This window comes from Rattus rattus, chromosome 2, assembly GCF_011064425.1.
Source record: "Rattus rattus isolate New Zealand chromosome 2, Rrattus_CSIRO_v1, whole genome shotgun sequence".
NCBI classification, from domain to species: domain Eukaryota; kingdom Metazoa; phylum Chordata; class Mammalia; order Rodentia; family Muridae; genus Rattus; species Rattus rattus.
In genome coordinates this window covers 197,901,775-197,922,715 of record NC_046155.1, presented here as the reverse complement: position 1 = coordinate 197,922,715, position 20,941 = coordinate 197,901,775, and the positions used below count along the sequence as shown (strand labels likewise).

Below are 20,941 nucleotides of genomic sequence, written 5' to 3'. Positions count from 1 at the left end.
GGTGTGGGTTTTGGTCAGTGTTTTATCACAGCTACAGAATTGAATCTAGAACAATGTCCTAGACTCTATCATATATATATATATATATATATATATATATATATATATATATATGATAGGAATTCAAGCACGCATACATATATGTATAGATAGATAGATAGATAGATAGATAGATAGATAGATAGATAGATAGATAGATATCAACAGTCAAAGCAACATTACTCATAATAGCCAAAAGGCAGAGATAACTCAGGGTCTAGTGACTTAAATAAACACACAAAAGGTGGTATATAAATACAACAGAATTAACATTAAGCTTCTAAAAACATCAAAATTCCAATGTATAATATAACATGATTGAATCTGGAAAGCATAACGCTAAGTGTGACTCTGGGTACATGAAGTACTAAAACAGTCACACTCACAGAGACTCACTATGGTGATGGAGGAGGACTATCAAGATGCACAGAAAGCAGGGGAATTATTGCTTTAAAGGCACAGTTTCAATCTTCTAAGACAGCTTCTGCTCATAAAACATAAATGAACCTAATTCCACTGAACTACACACTTTCCATGACTGAACTAGTACATTTTTGTTGTGTATGGTTTTGGGAAATGAACTTAGAACTGTCATAAGTATCTATGTGAGAAAACAGAAAAATTAATCAAAGTTGAATTGATCGATCCTATTCTTATTTGCTCCTGTGTGACAATCCCTGTGGCCAAGGACTAGCACCATGAACTTCTCATAAACAAGGTGATGTGCTTGGTGGGTTCAGCTCTGTCTCATCTCAATATCACAATGAGTTAGCTTGCTCCAGTTACAGAGTCAGAACCTGAGGCTCCAGGGAGCTGACTAACTTGTTCAAGGTCTCTTGGCTGGTGGAGGGTAGAACCATCATTAAAATGCAGATCTGTCTTATTCGTAGGTCTTTGTTTTTGGTTTGGTTTTTTAGAATTCTGCTATGATTGGCTAAGAAGAAAAGACTCAATATTAACTCAGAATACTTAAGCATTAAATTATGCTTAATAATACCACAGTTAAATAAAATCATTTCAGATCAGCAGTGTAATCATCTCCAGACTGATTCCTAACACTTTTGTTCCCACCAAACAGCAAAGATAACCACATGAAAGATTACATTTATCTGGGCATGGTTTTTTTTTTATTGTTATTATTCTAAAAAACATCTTCAATGTATTCTGATGCAAGCTAAGGATGGAAAGAAAGACTAGAAAGCAAATTTTTGAGGAAATTAAACAAAAACTTTTAAGCCCTTTGAAAGAATTAACTGCAGCAACGTGTTTGTAAATAAATTTCCACTCAGATATTAAAATGAATACTTTCTGATTCCCAGCCAGCGTAATGAGCCAAACCAAGTGAAATAAAATTTGGCTGTCTCGATGAGCACATTCCTAAAAGTCCAGTGAGAACATTCAGTGGGCCCTTATTTGAACTATTTCACAACCACATCTGTATGTAGCAGCATGCAGTGACAAAAAAAACCAAAAACAAAACAAAACAAAAAACAACAACAAAAAAAGGATGCTTAATCATGAATCCCAAATTCTATTTTCACACGAGACATTTCTAATTAATCTCATCAAAAATAACACCCACCTCCAAATTGCATGTTGCTTTTATTTTTTTAAGTGAACCAGAAAGAATTACTAATATCCAATTATATTCCCCAAAGATGTTTTGAAAGAAGGAATTCTAGGAAAGACAACAGCCCTGGAAAGTTTCCTTTTCTTCATAAAAATGAAGTCAGAAGAAATTCTCTCTGTCCTTACAAGACCCCAATTGACTGAAAATGTTGACGTGATACCTTTGGGTCCGATCTCTGTAGTTCATCTGCAAAGCCACAGTTGTTTCAAGTGCCTGGCACGGAATCAAGCCAACAGCTGCGATAAAGCAGGATGGATGGATTGGTGGCCATCACCTTACCACAGCACCCCAGAGACAGAGTCGCTTTCAGCAATGCCTCTCCTAGCTCCACACACAAGTAAATGCTGGTGTGCAGCCCAGAATAGGACCTTCTGAAATGGCTGCTCCTACTCTTATAATGTCCAGCACAGGGTTTTGACCACCCTGAGGACATGGTGCCTTGCCCCAAGACCTTTGATTCCAGAATGACTGGAGGACTGGGGGGTGGCGAGGAGAGCAAAGAAGAAGATGAAGCACTAGATAAGAATCAAACAAAGGAGCCGATGGTGTAACAATGGGGGGTGACTAATCCAAAGGTAGGCAGCATTTCTCCTAACCTCTTGGTCTTACTCCTTTGTATTCTTTGCTTCCAGAAAGTTCTCCAAGCTTTCTTACCACATCAACTCCTTTAAAGATAAAACCCTGATAGCCAGAACTGGTAGAAAGAATTTCAAAGTGTTCTCATCCTGAGAAACCAGGAAAAGAAAATGTTCTTGCAATCTGAGAGACAGGATAAATAAAACCCAGAGACCCGGAGCAGGGCTCTGCCAAGTGGCCTGGTCTCACACAGTCAAGGATAAGCATACTCCAGCTCAGGGTCATTTTGATGCTCTAGGGGGAGAGGAAGAGATTGTTGACTGAGATCAGATTGGTGCAGAGTATGGAGATTTGGAGGTCTTTTCTTTTCTTTCCTCCCTCCCTCCCTCCCTCCCTCCCTCCTGCCCTCTCTCTCTTTCTCTCTCTCTTTCTTTCTTTCTTTCTTTCTTTCTTTCTTTCTTTCTTTCTTTCTTTCTTTGACTCCTAAGAACTTCACCTGTCTTTGGGAGTCTCTCCCAAGTTCTTCTATAGGCAAAACTCTGCCTAGACATTCTGATGAAAAGTAAAGACAGAAAAGACAGGCATTTAAGACTCCACAAATAGGGGCTTCCCTAGCACATCTGTAGCAAGCGTGCAGACATTTCTGATTTTCTTAACTTGACTGAAATCTCTTCAAAAAATAAGGACAGCAGCTAATTTACCTTATCAACCCCAACAATTGCTTCTGACTACTGGGAGTAAATCAACGCGAGTTTTCATGATGGCCATTTTTTTTTCTTTGATACTTAGAAAAGATAGCCTCAAGATTTCCCCCATGGTTTTGCAAATGGCAAAAACGTCCTTTCTCATAAATAATGCTTTAATTCTACAAGTAATTTCAAGAGAGTAAAGAAGAAGAAGAAATAACAAATATGGCCAATGGGTACAAAGTTTTCCTTCCTCGTGTGGCCACTGAACAGTTAAAGGATGCTTGAAGAAACATGGATTGATTGGCATGTAAATTTCACCCAAGGTGGTGTGCATAGTCCCATACTCTTCATAGTCTTCAAGCTTGGGGACAATTTCTGTGAGGTATGTTGCAGCTGCCCAGTAGCCTGGTAAAGAGTGAATTAAGCACGTAAGGGTCACGCAGCAAAAGCAGAATTGTCATTGAAACATAGCCTCCCGGGCATCCAGACCAACCAAGTCAGTGTGCTCACACTTCTTCCTGAGAGCATCATCACAGGTCATCACACCACTAGGAAAGCGTCGTCCTTCCTCAGAGATATTTGGGTGCTCAGTCTAGAATCTTCTATTCTCTGTCAATCTAGAGCAGTGGTTCTCCACCTTGGGTCATGACCCCCCTTGGGGAGGGGGGTTACATATTATATATCCTACTGATCGAAATTGTAAAAATGCATTACAGTTCATAACAGTAGCATATTTACAGTTATGAATTTAATTTTATGATTGGGGAGCATGAAGAGCTATATTAAAGGGTAGTTGAGAACCACTGATCTAGAAACTACTTCTCTACCTCTTTCAGAAACTCCTCTTAAGAAGGAAAATGGTCCTACTATGTGGCCTACACATACTACTCAAATGCAGTGCCTTCACTTCATCCACAGAAGGAAATATGTGAATGTGTCTATGACTAGGAGCCCTCCAGTGCTAAGTCCCAGCCCCATGGACTTTTGTATGCTCCTGAGGACCATATGGCTTTGCTGCCTAGCTCAATAATGTTCCAATTGATTGATGTTCTTACTGCTTCCAGAAAGTTGTGGTTGCTGCGTCAAACTGCAGGGATATGGGTATATTTAGGAAATGTTAACAGTGTTAGGAATAATAGACTTAGGCCTGAGTTTCAGGTTGTGTGTGATTCTCAGCAGACACCAAACTAGGTGACTCCTCCTTTGGGGTGCTTTATGTCTCTGCCAGTGACTGTCATATGACCAGAGAGACAGTGTATGTAAATGCTATAGAATATTCTATACCATGAATCTCTATAGACACATTAAAAAGTGATGAGAAGAAACTGCATATATATATACATATATGTGTGTATATATATATTTGTATGCATGTATGAAATATTTGTTAGAAAGAACTTACATATTAAGAGGGGTACAGTGGGGTTTAATATGAAACAAAAAGAAAACTTCATTCTTCATCAAACACCATGTTGTGTTGCTTGACTTTTATCCTCTATATTTTTTGATGCTTTTTAAAATGATCAACAAAACCAAAGAGTCTGTGAACATTTCTCTTTCAGAGCAAAACTAAGCCAGCATCAATCGCTTCCATTTCTTTTTCAGTTCTTTGTTCTCATCCCTCTGCTCTCCCACCCATGGATAAGCAACGAACTTCACCATCAGAACCTTGGTAAGCAAGAAGAAGCCACTGTGTCTTCCCACAGAACAGGAGAAAGTGTGGGTTGTGCTTTTGTCTCTTCAGATACTGAAGTCAGGCAGAGCTTCCAAGCTGCCTAGGACCAGTGGGTCCCAAAGTCCTCCAAGTACAACTGTGGCAGTAGTTCCTCACCTACTGCCTTTCCAAGTCTGCCAGCTTGCCTGTTGCTTTAAGATGACCCACTGTCCATCTCTTGGGGGTTTGTATCTCCTCTCTGCAGAGGATAGAGCATCCTTCACCTTCGCTGTACACTGGGCAAGATAGCAGAAGGCACATCAGAGCATCCTAGACTCAGCTCATTGACTAGTAACAGCGTCACTTCCCCTAAGCAATCAGAATGATCACAAACAGCTCTGTTTCCTCTTGTGCTGCCCATTAGCCAATGGGAACACAGAGTCAGCTAAAGCCTAGTGGTCCTCTTCACTTGTAACATCCCTTTTAGAAATATCCATTCCCTGTGGGAAGAGATAGATCCTGATGCTAAGTGTCAGGTTCTGTAGTCAAACTAATTGGCTTCTATATTGGCTTTCTTTCTCCTATACCTTAGTTTCCTCATCTGTAAAATAGGAATAAATCAGAGTGCCGATTTACCATAAATTTGGGGAGAATTAAATGAGATGATGCATAACATACAGACTTCGGCTGGACAAGTATTCATTAAATGCTCCCTAACATTATGATTATTAGGCACAAAATCTCCAGACCAGCACAGCTCAAATTTGTTAGAACAGTATATGGAAGAAAATACCCTCAAACCAGTCTATTATAACCTATCATTAGTAATAAAATATCATAATTAGTAATAAAATAGTGGTTTTGCCCTTAATTAATTATCTTTGGATCACTATTCCTCGTACAGTATTATTTGTACAGTCATGTATAAATTGTGCCAAAACTCTTCATCCTATCAAAGAAAAAACAAAAACAAAAAACAAAAACAAAAAGACAAAGAAACCTACCACAATCAGCCAATCAGTATAATGTTACTTTCAGAACTGGAAATTCTGCTAATGCCTAACAAAACCAGCAAAAACTATAAGAAGAACAGCCAGTCTCAAAATATCACAAACTGTATCCAAACACCTTTTAAATAGCCAAGACTTTTGGTGTACCTATAAAAACTGCCTGAGACATACAGCTGTCTCCCTCAAAACAACCTAAACTGAACTAACAGTTCACATCTGGCCTTAGAATGAAAACAATTGTCCCCGCCTCCAAAAAAAACTTGTTTGAAACCAGAAATTATAAAACTCCCAGGAAAAAAATTAAAAAACCATAGGCAGTGCCACACAAAATACAGGTGTGGGAAAGGGCTCTCTGAACAGGACTCCAACTGCCTGGGAATTGAGGCTAACAATTGAAAATGAAGTCTTTGGCACAGCTAAAATTGAATGAGGAGGAGGCTCACAAAGTGAGAGTGTTTGCTATTTAGATTTTTTTTTGTTTGTTTGTTCTTTTTTTTCGGAGCTGGGGACCGAACCCAAGGCCTTGCGCTTCCTAGGCAAGCGCTCTACCACTGAGCTAAATCCCCAACCCGCTATTTAGATTTCTAACAGAGGATTAGTGTCCAGAATATATGAAGAACTCAAAAAAGCATCAAGAAAACAAATTGTACACTTAAAAATGAGAATGGATCTAAACAGAGAATTCTCAATAGAAAAAGAAGTAAAAATGGCTATGAAATACCTCAACAATATGTATCACCCATTAGAAATCAGAGAAACGCAGATTAAGACAACCTTGAGATGTAATCTTACCCTCATCAGAATGGTTAAAATCAACAAAACAGACAAAGACAAATGCTGCAGGAGGTGTGGGGAAAGGGGAATCTTCCTACATTGTCACAAACTGGTTGCAGCCACTCTGGAAGCCAATATGTGCAACCCCCCAAAAGCCACCATAAGTCCACCATGTGATCTAGTTAAACTACTCTTTGATGTATGCCCAAAGGATTCAGTATCCATAGGACTGGCCGATAGCCTACTCCACAGGTATCTGCTCAGCCTTGTTCTTCTGCACTCCATTCACAATAACTAGGAAATCAAAACAACCTAAATATTCTCCACATGACGAATTGATAATGAAGACGTGATACAGATATGATAAAGAAAATATTCAGCTCTAAAGAAAAAAATGAATCTTGCAGGATAGTGAGTGGAAATCGAAAATATTATACTTTGTGCTAGCACAGACCCAGAAAGACAGACACCACTTGTTCTTGCTTGTCCTCAGTTCTCGTCATCAAGCTCTGAATCTTGAGTTGGGAGTATGGAAGATGCAGTAATCACAGAAATCAGGAGTTGGTTCTCTCCTTTACCATTGAATGCAGATTGGCAGGTTTGACCACCAGCCTGTTTCCCTCCTGAACTATCCTCTAATGTATCATAATTAGAATGCTTTAAGTGTCAGCTTTCTGGTTCTTCTAGTCTTCCTGACTTGACACCCCAGAAATATCTCTAGCATGTCATTAAACCTATGTCTCCTGGAAATTAGATGTGACTTCTGTCTCCTAGGCTCTGTGTCCCTCCTTTAGAAATGCCAAGTTTATTTCTGCAAGAAAAGGGTCTGGCCATACCACCCACCACCTCTGTATCCCGTGACACCTTTCTGGCCTCCCATGGTACACTAGTTTTCTGTACCTCTCACCTTGTTTATCTCAGTGATTTTTTATCCTAAACACATTTCACCAGAGGCAAGGCAAACACAAGAGCAAAGAAACTCAGTAGTAGAATTGCTAGTATCATTATTATTTTTAAAGATCTCCTTTGAAAAGGTCTTAAACTGAAAGTTGTTTAACAAAACCTGTATGGCCTCAGAACCTACACTTAAGTGGAAGAGGCCTAGCACTGTGAATCATGTAGAAAATTGAATATCTCTAAAAGAAAGTCACAAAGACACTCCCAAAACTTTCATTACTGCAACATAATACTTTATTTCTGCTCTTAGGCAAGAAAAGACCAGGCCATTTTAAAGGCACATTATCATAAAGAAGGTACCTTTCTATATCTCTAGGTACCCTAGAGTGACCAGGAGTCACCAGTGCTCAGGTCAAACTCTATGGAGCTTCAGATGTAACCCAGCTGATCAGCTGAGGGAAAATAACCCAAGTGAAATTTGAATATAACTGAATTTATTTTCAGAAGAGAAGAAGGAAAAGGAGGAGGAGGAGAAGGAGGGAAGGAGGAGGAGGGGGGGAGGAGGAGGAGGAGGAAGAAGAGGAAGGAGAAGGAGAAGGAGAAGGAGAAGGAGAAGGAGAAGGAGAAGGAGAAGGAGGAGAAGAAGAAGAAGAAGAAGAAGAAGAAGAAGAAGAAGAAGAAGAAGAAGAAGAAGAAGAAGAAAAGAAGAAGAAGAAGAAAAGAAAAGGAGGAGAAGGAGGGGAGGAGGAGAGGAGGGGGAGGGGGAGGAGGAGAGAAAGAGGAAGAAGAAGAAGGAGAGGGAGAAAGAGAAGAAGAAGAGACAGGGAAGAGAAGGACCAGAAGGAAAAGGCTACAAAGGATTGTCCTTGCATCAACTGATTCATTGAAGTTGATATACGTAGCTCTTTGAGTTCCACTTTTGCAGATACTCAAGATAACTTTCACACCCTTTTACTAACTGCTTTTAGAACAAAAGTTATACTATTTCAAATGAAGAAGTGAGGGTGGAAAGAGCTACAGAGTTTATTCATAAGTTGCTTTGGTAACATTGACATGTGGAATCAGAGGAAGGGAGGCGAGGATCATGCATTGTCTTTGGGCCAATGAACACATATATCTACTTCATGCACACTCTGATACGCACAAACCTCAGGGCAAGCAGGTATGTGACCAAAATCACACTGATAACAACCCAGATCCCTTGCAGAAAGCTGGCTCTCTTTTCCCAAATGAGAATGCATACTTAGAGTCAATATCACAATTTGGGTAATTGACTAAAATGACATCTTGTTGGCCAATACTGCAGCTTTAACTACTGTGACTCCTCATAGGTTTATTAACAAAGTCCTTCACCTTCTCCACTAGGATTTCTCAGTATCCCAGAGTAATAATAGCCTCCTGGAGCTGCCTACAAAATGTCTTCTCAATACAATTCCACATTGACTCACAACTAATGAAGTGAAAGTTGCATGTTAGTGCGAACTTGCATCTTGCAGACAAACTAAGAAACTTTCAAAGCAAAGAGTGGAGACTTGTGGGATACAAGGTTAAAACAACCCTCAACATGCTGGTGTTAAATCACCTGATCAGCTGCACAGCACATGTGGAAGTGATGTTTTATTCTGTGAGGAATGGATGCTTATGGAGAAGATAATAATGCCAATGAATAAAAATCAAAGGTTATCCATGATCCTGTAATTCATAGGTAGTTGTTATTTATATGTTAAAGGACACATGTCCAAATATCATGCATACTTTAGGTAAATGGGTAGGTAGGTGTAGAGGGATACATAATGAGTACATGCATAGATGATAGATAGATAGATGGATAGATAGATAGATAGATAGATAGATAGATAGATGATAAATGACAGATGATGATGATGTAGATAGATAGATAGATAGATAGATAGATAGATAGATAGATAGATAGATAGATAGATAGATAGATGATAGATAGGTAGATAGATAGATAGATAGATGATAAATGACAGATGATGATGTAGATAGATAGATGATAGATAGATAGATAGATAGATAGATAGATAGATAGATAGATAGATAGATAGATAGATAGAAAGATAGATAGATAGACAATGATGATAGATAGATGATAGATGGATAGATGATAGATATGATAGATAGGTGATGGATGGATATATGATACATGATAAAGATGATAGAGATAGGAGATAATAGATGGATGATAGATATTAATAGATTGATAAATGAGATAGGAGATACATATATATATAGAGAGAGAAAATGTACATAGACATGAATATATAGAACAAATATACCAATATGTGCACTAGTATATACACATACACATAAAGGGAATTAGTTTATAAAAAACTATTTGATACAAATCTTTCTCTTGCATTCTGTTCAGAAAAAGCAGCCCCCATGCAGCATTTCATCAGCAATAGCTGTCATGTAGAGCCCTTGACAGCATTTTTATTTCTCAGAAAAATGGAGTTCAAACCAAGGCACATGACGATAGCGTACTGATTTGATTTGATAAAGAGATATGGGAGTGAAAGTAGGGAAAAAAGAAAGGGCACCTGGTAGCCAAAGATTTCCTAACATCCATCTCGCTGTCTCAGCTCCCCCCATGGATTTACAGTCAAGACACACACAGTCAACAAACAACAAAGGAGCCCATTGACAGGGTCTAGAGTCACATGTTTCTTCTGACTCCTATATGTACAGCATTTGGTTGGAAGTGCCAACCGTAAGGAAAGTATTTGAAAGAATTTGGGGAGAAAGAAGAGGAATCTTTCAAACACTCTGTAATACAATTGATGAGAACTTATCAATTTCTACCTTCTCTGAAACGAGTTATCACTGTCACAATTTTAGGAATTAAATGGGGTAACTACATTAAACATCTTCTAATGGCTCTTGCTGCATGGAAGTGTAACATCTCTTGGAACTAAAGTCTCTAGCAAATGTTCAAAACATTACTGGGGTAGAGAGATGGCTCAGTGGTTATATAGAGAATCCAAGTTGAGTCCCAGCACCCACATTGGGTGGTTCACAGTCATTCCAGTTCCAGGAGATCCAATGCCTTTTGGTGACCTCTGTGGGCACCTGCACTCAATCAGACACACACACCCAGGCACCCAGGCACCCAGGCACACACACACACACACACACACACATATCAAAACACACAGATAAACACATAATTTTAAGTCAATAAAACAAACACATCCTTAATCACCATCCATAAATAACTAAGGAAAAAATCAAGAATATCGTAAACATAAAAGTCACAGATTCTAAGTTATAATTACCCAAACAACTCTTTACTTGGAACCAACTGCTTTTCTCTATTTTATAATAGAACACAGTGCTTTCCTTTCTACCATTGCTACATTATCTATTACTACAGTGGAAGAAATATCTTAATATTTTATTGTTATTCCCATGTTATGCTTTAAAACTAAGTTGAGATAGTATATCGTACACACAGCCCAGAAAGGCAGCACCAGCCAAATCCTGGATTTGTCATAAGAGACTTCTTGCTCCTGCCAGTGAGAGTGGTACAGCTGGACTGTGTTAGAGTTATGTAACAAGTAGTTTTAAAACATCCAGTGTTCTAACATGCTAGCTAATGCTGTGCGCACTACACAGACCATGCAGAACTAGGCAAGTAATGACTAAAAACAAAATCCAGGATGTTAGCAATGAAAGAGACGCTTTTGATGTGCTTTGGACAGATGCCAGTTGAGCAACTATCTCTTCCAGAGTCTTTTCTAGTTTATTCTAGAGCAGTGTTCTCACCCCGACTCTGAACTCCTAACCTTCCTATAAGGTATGTCTTCTCCATCCCCAAGGCCGTGGGATATCTCTTCTAGTGCTGAGTTTAAATCTCGCCTGATTTATCAAAGTCTTCAATCGAAGACCAGCTGAATCCTTCATCAGATTGCACACAATGCATCCTCAAACTTCCCATGATATTGCTATGAAATGCCAGACAATAAATATCTGTTGCAGTGAAACAACAGGAAAATATAAATTCCTTATCTTGACAAGTTAGTCCTCTCTGGGAAAGAGGGTTTGAGGAACATGAGCAGGAAGTTGCTCGTGGTTATGAATGTTACAAAGGAAGGAGGAAGGAGAGTGCGGATTTGGAACAGAGACAGTGGGGGTGAGGCAGATCCACAGCAGCTCAGAGAGCATAAACAGTGTTGCAGGTGCTGGAAATCAGAAGGAACCCATCTCCACGGTGATTTTACTGCACCACGCAGCACTGGTTAATAGGAACATCCAAGCATAATTATTTTCAAATGTATTCCCTTATTGCTACCTCCAAGGTGTCAAAGGAACAAATAATTACAAATTCAGATCACCTAATGAACTATAATTTATCTTCCATGGAATATAAGGAGAATATTTTTGTGCATTGCTTAGTGAAATACCATAGAGAGGTCTAGACACATTTAAAATTATTACATTTACATTTTAACCACCCAGATCATATTTACAAATGTAACCCATTCACTCACCCATACGTTCTTAAAGAATTGGATTCCGTTCAACCTCATTCACTCTCTACCTCCTAGTACATGACTTGAAACTGCTGAGTGCATCTGATAAGGATAATGTGCATTTGGATAAAAATTTAAAATCCATTTACTCCTTCTCAAAGCAAATAAAGAAAATAAGTGCCTATTAGGGGGAGAGGTTGTAACTTAATAATTAAATTGTGTTTCCCGTTCCTTGTTTCTTAGCAAATGAAAACTAAAATCTTTTTATTTCATCCAAGGGAAGGTGGACACGTTAGGGAGACAGTAATCCTTCCTTCCCTGTATCTCTCTCTTCAAACCAGGGATACGTTCTTCTTCGAATGAGTCAAATCTGCTCACTGACTCACACGTGCTGCAGAACTAACAAGGAAGAAGAGATTCTGCAGCCTGGATTTATGAGGTAGATTTTCCCACAAAAAATAATTCAGGCAAGTAACAGCTTCATCTGCATCTTTGGTGCAGTAATAGCATAGGATGTGGACCAGAAATGATCTTCCTGTTCTTCAGAATATACTTCCCTTTGAATGAGTGGGTGTCTGAGAACAAGCCTTTCATTTTTAAAGGATATAAAGGTGTCAACAGTCATTTTCCACAAAGAACAGAGAATTTGGGGAGGACTAAGGCTATAGACCACCACTGTAAGGCTTGTAAGGACAATGTAGCCAATAATTTTGAGGACTGGTTAATACCCTTTGAGTCTGTGCCCATTAAAGACTGTCTATAATTTTGTGGAAAATTATTGCCATTCATAAATGGGGCTTTCTAATGGATTGTTGACGAGCTTAACCACTATACATGGGCACAAGCTACTACTTTAATGGAAATAGTGCCATGACCAGAAAAGAACCACTTAGTAGGGAAATTGGAAATTTAATTTCAATCAGATGAACAAAAATAGTGAAGAAGAATACTCCAAGTGGTAACATAAAAAAGAAAAAGGAAAAAAAAGACACCAGCGATTAAAACCATTTGGAACCTTTGATTACCCTTTGAAGGTATTTGTTGCCATGGTTTTTAAAGGCCCCTGAAAGCCTCAGCTATCTCCACAAAAGCTGCCAAGAAACGGGAATCTATACTGATTTCATTTGTCAGAGGCATTTTATCTTAATTATCTCCAAGATAAATATTACTCGGCCAAAGGAAGGAAGAAAGGGGGGAAATGGACTGGAAACAATGTCATCTAACAGGTAGAAGAGTGTGACTCTTCTCATCCTACAGATTTCTCTAAATCCATAGATGGGGACATATGTGTACCACAAGTCTGACCTAGTGGAGAGCTACAGACATTTAAAATCAATAATGTGTGTTTGTGTGGTATCACGTTTGTCATCCCAGCCCTTGGAAGGTGGAGGCAGGAGGATCATGAGTTTTCGATCTAGGCAGCATTAAAATGTTGCCTACAACAAACCATTAACAAGATCAGGCCTGAGAATTCTTCTACAGAAGAACGTTTTCAGGTCTTGACTTTCATGCCGTATTTTTCTTTCTCTCTAATGAGTATCAAGAGCCAAACATCTAGCAAATTTATCAGTGCCGGAGGATAATGCGTATCTTTGAGGAAGGTTTGTTGTAAGGTTTTCCCTTGAAAGTTACGTAACAGTTCCTCCATGTGCAGACTTATACCCTCTGCCTTTGGTCTACATACTCTTGTTTCTTTATGGCACAGTATGCAAGTTGTCACAAGATGAACAATTAAGACAGAATTCTGACAAGACAAGAACTAGGCAAGCTCTGAGCCTCAAGAGGGGCCAATGAATTCCCATTTCCATACTCTAACTCACCTTCAGAAACCACCAGAATCTTGGTTCTTTTGTCAGCATCATTTAAATGTTCATACTGGTTCCTCTACTTCACTATTTGTACAGTTTAATGTGTTGGTACCAGGATAGTCTTTTTTGAACTTTAACATTCTAAAGTGCATCGCATGATCCAGTTAATTAATTCATGATTTTCCTGTCCAGCAGGTTCTTGTGAATGAAGATGATATTTTCGCAAGGTTTCAGGAAGATCCAGAAATCTCTTTTAACGTGTTATTCTGAGGTTCAAAAGGAAGATTTTGGAGTTTCTGCTATGATTTGGATAAGTGTCTCTCCTACAGGCACATGTGGAAAAGGTTTGGCCCCAAGCTCATGGCACTATTGAGAGGGGCTGGAGCACTTAAGGAATGGAGGCTAGTGGGAAATCTTCCAGTCACTCACTTAGGTGTGCCTTTGAGGCAGATATGGGACGCAAGCCTGTTCTTTCTCTCTGCCCCAGCCATGAGCTGATGGGCCTCCTCCACCATGTGTGCTTCTACCATAGATTTCTGCTTTCTGTATCCCCAAAATGATATATCCAGCTGACCCCACACGGAAATCTCTGAAAGAAGCCAAGTCAAACCCTTCTTCCTCTCTTTATGTTCACAATCCCGGTAGTTTCTGAACAATGGAAGTTACCTTTTCATCATTTAAAGCATGCCATCCTAATGGGGGAGCTGCTCTTGTCAGCAAGTTCCTTTAAAATTAATTGAGAAAATGACTGCAACCCCCACCCCTGGACTAGAGCAGAGTGTCAGTTCTATTCTGGGGCTGCAGAACAGTCCTTTCTGTGTATCATGCTATCACTGTCTCCAACTTGCCCTGTCTAGCATTGCGCTTCCTCAGTTAATTGGCCTGTCCCTTAATGTGCCCTGTTCATCCATTCCCCTCTGAACATCGTTTATTCTTTTCACTGTGATAAATTATATGTTTATTCACATTAACACAATGTGCATTATTTCATTAGGCTTTCATTTCATTTCCTTTTGTCCCACTGCATAAATACCACATGTGTTTGGAAAACTTGGGCGAACTGACTTTATCTCCGCACTTCCATTTTCTCCCATTCTCTCCCCTTTATCATCTCTCATGCACGCTGCTGCTGACAGCTTACGCTTTATCAGAGACTACCATACCATACTGATACCTCACTGGTGAAACTGACGGCTTTGTGTTACCTGAACAAGCCTGAGTGGATCTTAACCCTCCGTCTGTGCTGTCGTCTGTTCATTGAGAAGAAATCTGGATCTGGTCCCAAGCTCTGAGGAGCTCCCAGCCAGAATGGGAAGAATGGATGTACACAAATGTATGCAACCCGATGAAACAGTGTCTTGTGGGGGTGCCAGGAGACAGAATTTATGAACCAGTGTGTGAGGGTTTTCTTTATGATAGTCATGCTTGGTAAGTTTAAGAATCCCGACATGTTAAGACTTGGCAGGACAACTAATAACTGGCCCAACTTGAGACCCATCCCATGGGCAAACACTAATCCCTGACAACTATTAATGATATTTAGTTATGCTTGCAGACAGGAGCCCAGCATAACTGTCCTCTGAGAGGCTCCACCCAGCAGCTGACTGAAGCAGATACAGAGACTCACAGTCAAACATTGGACAGAGCTTGGGGAGTCTTGTGGAAGAGTTAGGAGAAGGATTAGGGGACCTGGAAGGGATAGGAACTCCAAAGAAATATGAACAAAGTTAACTAATCTGAACCCTTGGTGCTCCAGAGACTGAACTGCTGAACAAAAGAGTATACACAGGATGGACCTAGACCCCCAGGCACATGTGTGCTGATGTGCAACAAGGTCGTCATTCAGATCCCCTAACAACTGGACCAAGGGCTATCTGTAAGTCCATTGCCTGCCTGTGAAATCCATTCTCCTAACTAGGCAGCCTTGTCTGACCTCAGTGGGAGAGAATGTAGCTAGACCTGAAGAAACTTGATGTGCCAGGGTAGGGGTATACCCAGTGGTCACCTCCACACTCTCAGAGAAGAAGAGAATGAGAATAGGGAGAAGGCATGTATAAGAGGGGCCATGGGGGCAGCAAACAGGATGTAAAGTGAATAGATAAATAAATTAATTAATGTAAAAAAAAAGACTGAGCAGGAATTCTGACCAATAAACTGATGAGCAATCTAGTTTATGTCATGTCAGCCACATACAAGTAAGTACAGATAACTTTATACAGATAACAGTACTTTAAAACTCCTCAAAACAAAAGCTAGAATAAGATATGCATAGGTGACTCACACTGCTGTCTAAGGATTATTCTTTGAGCAGTAGAACTCATTAAGGGATCGTGTACAAAGGAATGACAAGATTAGTGGTTTTCTTTGAGAGTATTAATAGAAAGACAGTGTGCAGAATGGCTCACTGAAAAGGGAAGCAAAACAAACAAATGGTGTTGGAGAGACAGACAGACTGACATGCTGTGACTATCTTGGGCGAGGGAGCCAAGTCTGAATAATGGGAACTTGGTGGGTATATGTTTAAACAATAAACTCAATAGAAACATCCAAGATTTCTGCTGGAAACGTTAGAGGCGAGGGCTGCAAAGCACAACACTGGCTGGAACTCCGAAGTCTGATGTCTGAGACAGTAGTGAAGGGATGAGCGTGCCTCCTAGCCAGCAGCTGCTAGTGGTATAAGGAATCACCTGGGAGTAACTGACAAGTTGGGTTGAGGCAGGGGTCAATTTAGGAGTTATTTATGGAATCATAAAATATTGGAATTTGAGTATAGAATTGGTTTCCTATGCCTGCCCTAACAAAGCACCACAAATGAATGCCTTAAAGTTACACAAACACCTTGCCTCCTGGGGCTACAATATAAAATTCTGAAATAAATGTATGGGCAGAGCCAAGCTTGTGCTGTGCACCGGTGCCTCTGGTGTTAGCCAATGAGCTCTTTTGTTCTTGGCTTTGTAGATATCTCATGTCAATCTCTCTCCACCACCATACTTGTCTCTCCATGCCCCCCTCTTCTTACCAGGATATCAGGATATTAAGTTAAAAGCTCCCATATTTCAGAATGACTTCATTGATAAATAATAAGGTTATTTTTTCCACAACCTTATTTTGCAGATGTGTTACATTCTGGGATATGAGAGGATAGAGTGTTTTCAACCTTTTTGTGGGGACAATATTAGATCCATATGGGATGTGAAAAAAATCCTGAAAAACCTTTGGAGGAGAAGGAAGGAGAGGCAGAAGCAGAGATGGGGATAGACCCACTTACAGATCTAAAAGTGGAAGAACTGCGTCAAGGACACTGAGCTCGGACCTACATTGTTCCCAGCTGGCTTGTCTCCATCTGTCCTGTTCCACATACCTAGGATTCTGTTCCAAAATCTTTTTTTTTTAATTTTTGTTTTATGTAGGTAAACGTTTCGTCTGCACAGATGCATGTTCACCACCTCCTTACATAGTGCCTGCAGAGGCCAGAGGAGGCTTCATTTCGCTAGACCTCAAGCGAACTGACAGTTGTGAGCTACCACATCAATGCTTCGAGCTGAGCCTAGGTCCTCTGCAAGAACGTAAGGTGCTCTTCACCACTGAACCACTTCTGCAGCCCCTGTGCCAAAAGTTTTCCTGCTTGTGAGAAACCTTTAGTCTCTTTCCAAACCTATCAAATAGAACTCTTTCACTAGCACCTTCCCTGCTAAACTAACCCAAATGAAATAACCAGCTTATAATCCCAGCACATAGGAGGCAGAGACAGGGAATCCACACAAGAATCTGGCTAGCCACAATAGCCGGAGAGTTCCAGGTTCAGCAAGAGACCCTGACTCACAAAACAATGTGAAGAGTGATAAACACACACACACACACACACACACACACACACACACACACACCACACACATACACACACCACACACACCACACACACACACACACACACACACACACACACACACACACACACACACACACACACACACACACACACACACACACACACACACACACCACACACACACACACACACACACACACACACACACACACACACACACACACACACACACCACACACACACACGCGCGCGCGCCTATATGCATGCGCACCACATACATATCCAAAGCTGGTCAAGAAAATAGCTGGGTGATCCAAGCAAAAAAACTGAGAGAACCACATCCACTCAGGTCCTGAAGAACAGTTGCCATGTTGAGGAGAGAAGGAAAGAAAAGAAAAGAAAAAGAAAGGAAAGAAAAGAAAAGAAAAGAAAAGAAAAGAAAAGAAAAGAAAAGAAAAGAAAAGGCAAATGCAGCTTAATTACAACGAATAGGAAGACATTAGCAGAAGATGGAATAGGTAGAAATAATTGAATCATATCAAAGATTTTAAAGTTTCTCTCTCTCTCTGTGTGTGTGTGTGTGTGTGTGTGTGTATGTGTGTGTGTGTGTGTGTGTGTGTGTGTGTGTGTGTGTGTACATGAATGTAGATATACAGAGTCCAGAAGAGGGTGTTAAATCCCTCAAAGCTGGAATTACAGGTAGTTGTGAACTGCCTGTTGTGGATTCTGAGAACCAAACTATAACTTCTGGAAGAGCAATAAGCACTCTTGATCACTGAGCCATCTCTTCAGCCCCAATAAAGGAAGTTTAATATAAGGACACTGGGAATTTTAAGTTCAAAAATCTTATGACTCAATTAATCAAAAACATCTCACTTGCTGTTACATGGGATCCAGACTAGAGAGGGTCATGAGTAGAAATGTTGGGACCAAAGATTTGATATTTCCTGGGTATGGACAGGATTTCAGACATATCTCTAAAAATATCTCAGAAATAAGATAATCCTATAAAGAAATGGGTATCTCTCCACTTTTAATGCTCTTCCTAACCTTCACAGGGATGCACACAGCCACTCAGAGAGAGAGAAAAATTATTTGAAAAGGTGTATGAGCACACACACCCCTTGGGTGGACAGAGGCGAGTCCCCAAGATAAAGAAACAGATCTCTACAAGTACACGGAGCCTACTAAGTGAACCTGAAGTTCTTAAACTATTTATTTATTTTTAAGGGCATTGGTGTTTTGTCACATGCATGTCTGTGTGAGGATGTCACATCTTCTTGTACTGGAGTTTACGGACAGTCGTTAACTGCTAGGTGGTTGCTAGGAATTGAACCAGAGTCCTCTGGAAGAGCAAGCAGTGCTCTTAACCACTGAGCCATCTCTCCAGCCCCAAGCCTAATATTCTTGAGAAAATAAATCTGTTTCCCCAGCACAGCTGTTGCAGGAGCTATCCAGGGTGCTGGATGCTTTCATACTAAAGCTTTCTAAAACCCAGGTGAATCTCTCTCTACACTGTCCTCCTTGGATTCAAGGTCTCCATTGTGTTAATCTTAACCAGATATCATCTTGAAACCATTTCTTCCTTATTACAGATACCTTGTAGGCTAGCATGTGCTTCATCATGTGTGTCTGATTCAATAATGGGCAGCTTCTACATGTAACTGTTAGCATGTGGAGTGATTATGTAGACAGGCTAGGTCTTCACTGTGCCCTGTTGCCTTCTGGAAATACAATGAGAGAGGATCAGTGACCTTATAGAATCTTCTCTCCCTGCAAAAGAAACCCAAGAGACTACCTGGCTGCTAAAGCTATAATCTGATCAGGTAACTCAGTCCACAGTCACTATGTAAAGCCATAATTCTAAGCCTGCAAGGATTAATAAATTAAGAATACTATTAAATTTCATCCCTCTAGCTTAAATTAGATCCTTTATTTTGCTTTAAAAAATACATTCAACTGAAGCCATTACTCAATTCCTTAAGTAATCAAGTTTGTGTGCTAAGTGAGGGATGAAAATGTGTATGCTTTCCAGTCAAACACTTTGCCTCTTCAACCAGAACACTTAGAGAGAGAATAATCTGATGTATACTCCTTTCTAGCTCTCTTCTTAAGTGACAAGGAAAATAGGCAAAGCCTCAACATCTTCAGGACTTTCCACCCACGAGTCAGACCCTTCACTGTCCTTAAATGGGTTTGACGGTCACTGTGATTTATAAACAGCCACGGGAGTTCAGGAAAACTTTTTGTTCCCAGTTATCAAGACTCAGATAAGAAAACAGGACTGGAAACCTTCTTGCACTTGCATTGTATACTCTTTTGTGGATTTGAAAACAGATGGAGTATATGGTAACATTATTAAAATGGAAAAGAAATGTGGCATTGCTCCTTGACACAGTCTCAGATTAAACACACAACTCAGGAACATTATTATTTAAAATGATGACAAGTTAACATTGTCAACTGTTATTTGGAAAACCTCTGTAGTCTCTCCGGTGTCAATCATACACTCACCCAGATGACTAAACACTCATCCTTGCCTCCCTCCACTTATCTCTCCTGAGTTGTTCTTCAGACTTAATTTGAATCAGTAAAAATTCTCAGAGTCTTAGTCACTGTTCCAGGGACTGAGTGAAATTTAGATTCCTGAGAGTCCGCATCCACCCCTACATTCACATTTGTCAAACACAATGTAATTGCTGGTTCGTTTGTTCATTTCTGACTCTATTTTATAAGCTGAGTGCAAACGGGGACCAGTCCTTTCCCTGTCTTCACATCTCCAAGTCTATGTACTATGCTTTGCCTAAAACAAGTGTCCAATAAATACACGTCCTTAATAAATACAGAGACCTTAACCATTATTAGGTCTCACAGTCTCTCTAAAGCTCAACCTTATTTTCCTAGGCTTCTTTCAGAACTCTGTTCTAAGAAGTTATCCTGCCTCAGAAACCTTATAAGTGACCATACCATAATGAATAAAAAGTTTTTGAAACCAGGTAAAAATTGCTTTCACTTGGTACAATTGTACTGGAATTGTATTTAGTCTCTAATATAAAATGGAGATTTTATACACACACACACACACACACACACACACACACACACACACACATGAATTATATATATTATCAAAAAAGAAGTGAAATCTTAAATTTTTTTTTTTTTGGTTCTTTTTTTTCGGAGCTGGGGACCGAACCCAGGGCCTTGCGCTTCCTAGGCAAGCGCTCTACCACTGAGCTAAATCCCCAACCCACGAAATCTTAAATTTTAAAATGTACTTGATCTTGAGATAATTCTGTACTAACAAAATGTTTATTATATAAACCTATATTTTCTTCACTGTTTTGGCAAGTTTATTTTTTTCTCTTTTATTGTTTTCTTTTCTGCTGGCCTTGAGGCTTAAATTCAATACTGGGTTCTGAGAAACTTTATTTAGCAAGCTTCCAATAATCTGCAAATAGAATGGAAGCCCTGTGAATACAGTGTTGCTGCTGTTTCTTTCTATCACAACAACGTCAAGTTCACAGCAACAGTTTCTT

At 39.8% G+C, this 20,941-nt stretch overlaps 1 protein-coding gene and 1 non-coding gene across 3 annotated transcripts in view; one reads left to right on the top strand and one right to left on the bottom strand.

Moving 5' to 3' along the window:
• Positions 1-20,941, bottom strand: part of Esr1 (estrogen receptor 1) — a 245,920-nt gene that overhangs the window by 186,306 nt on the left and 38,673 nt on the right. The gene's annotated exons all lie outside the window — the stretch shown is intronic.
• LOC116895085 lies at positions 2,056-2,149 on the top strand. The gene has a single exon (XR_004387252.1). It is a non-coding gene; the product is annotated as a small nucleolar RNA SNORD88 (small nucleolar RNA).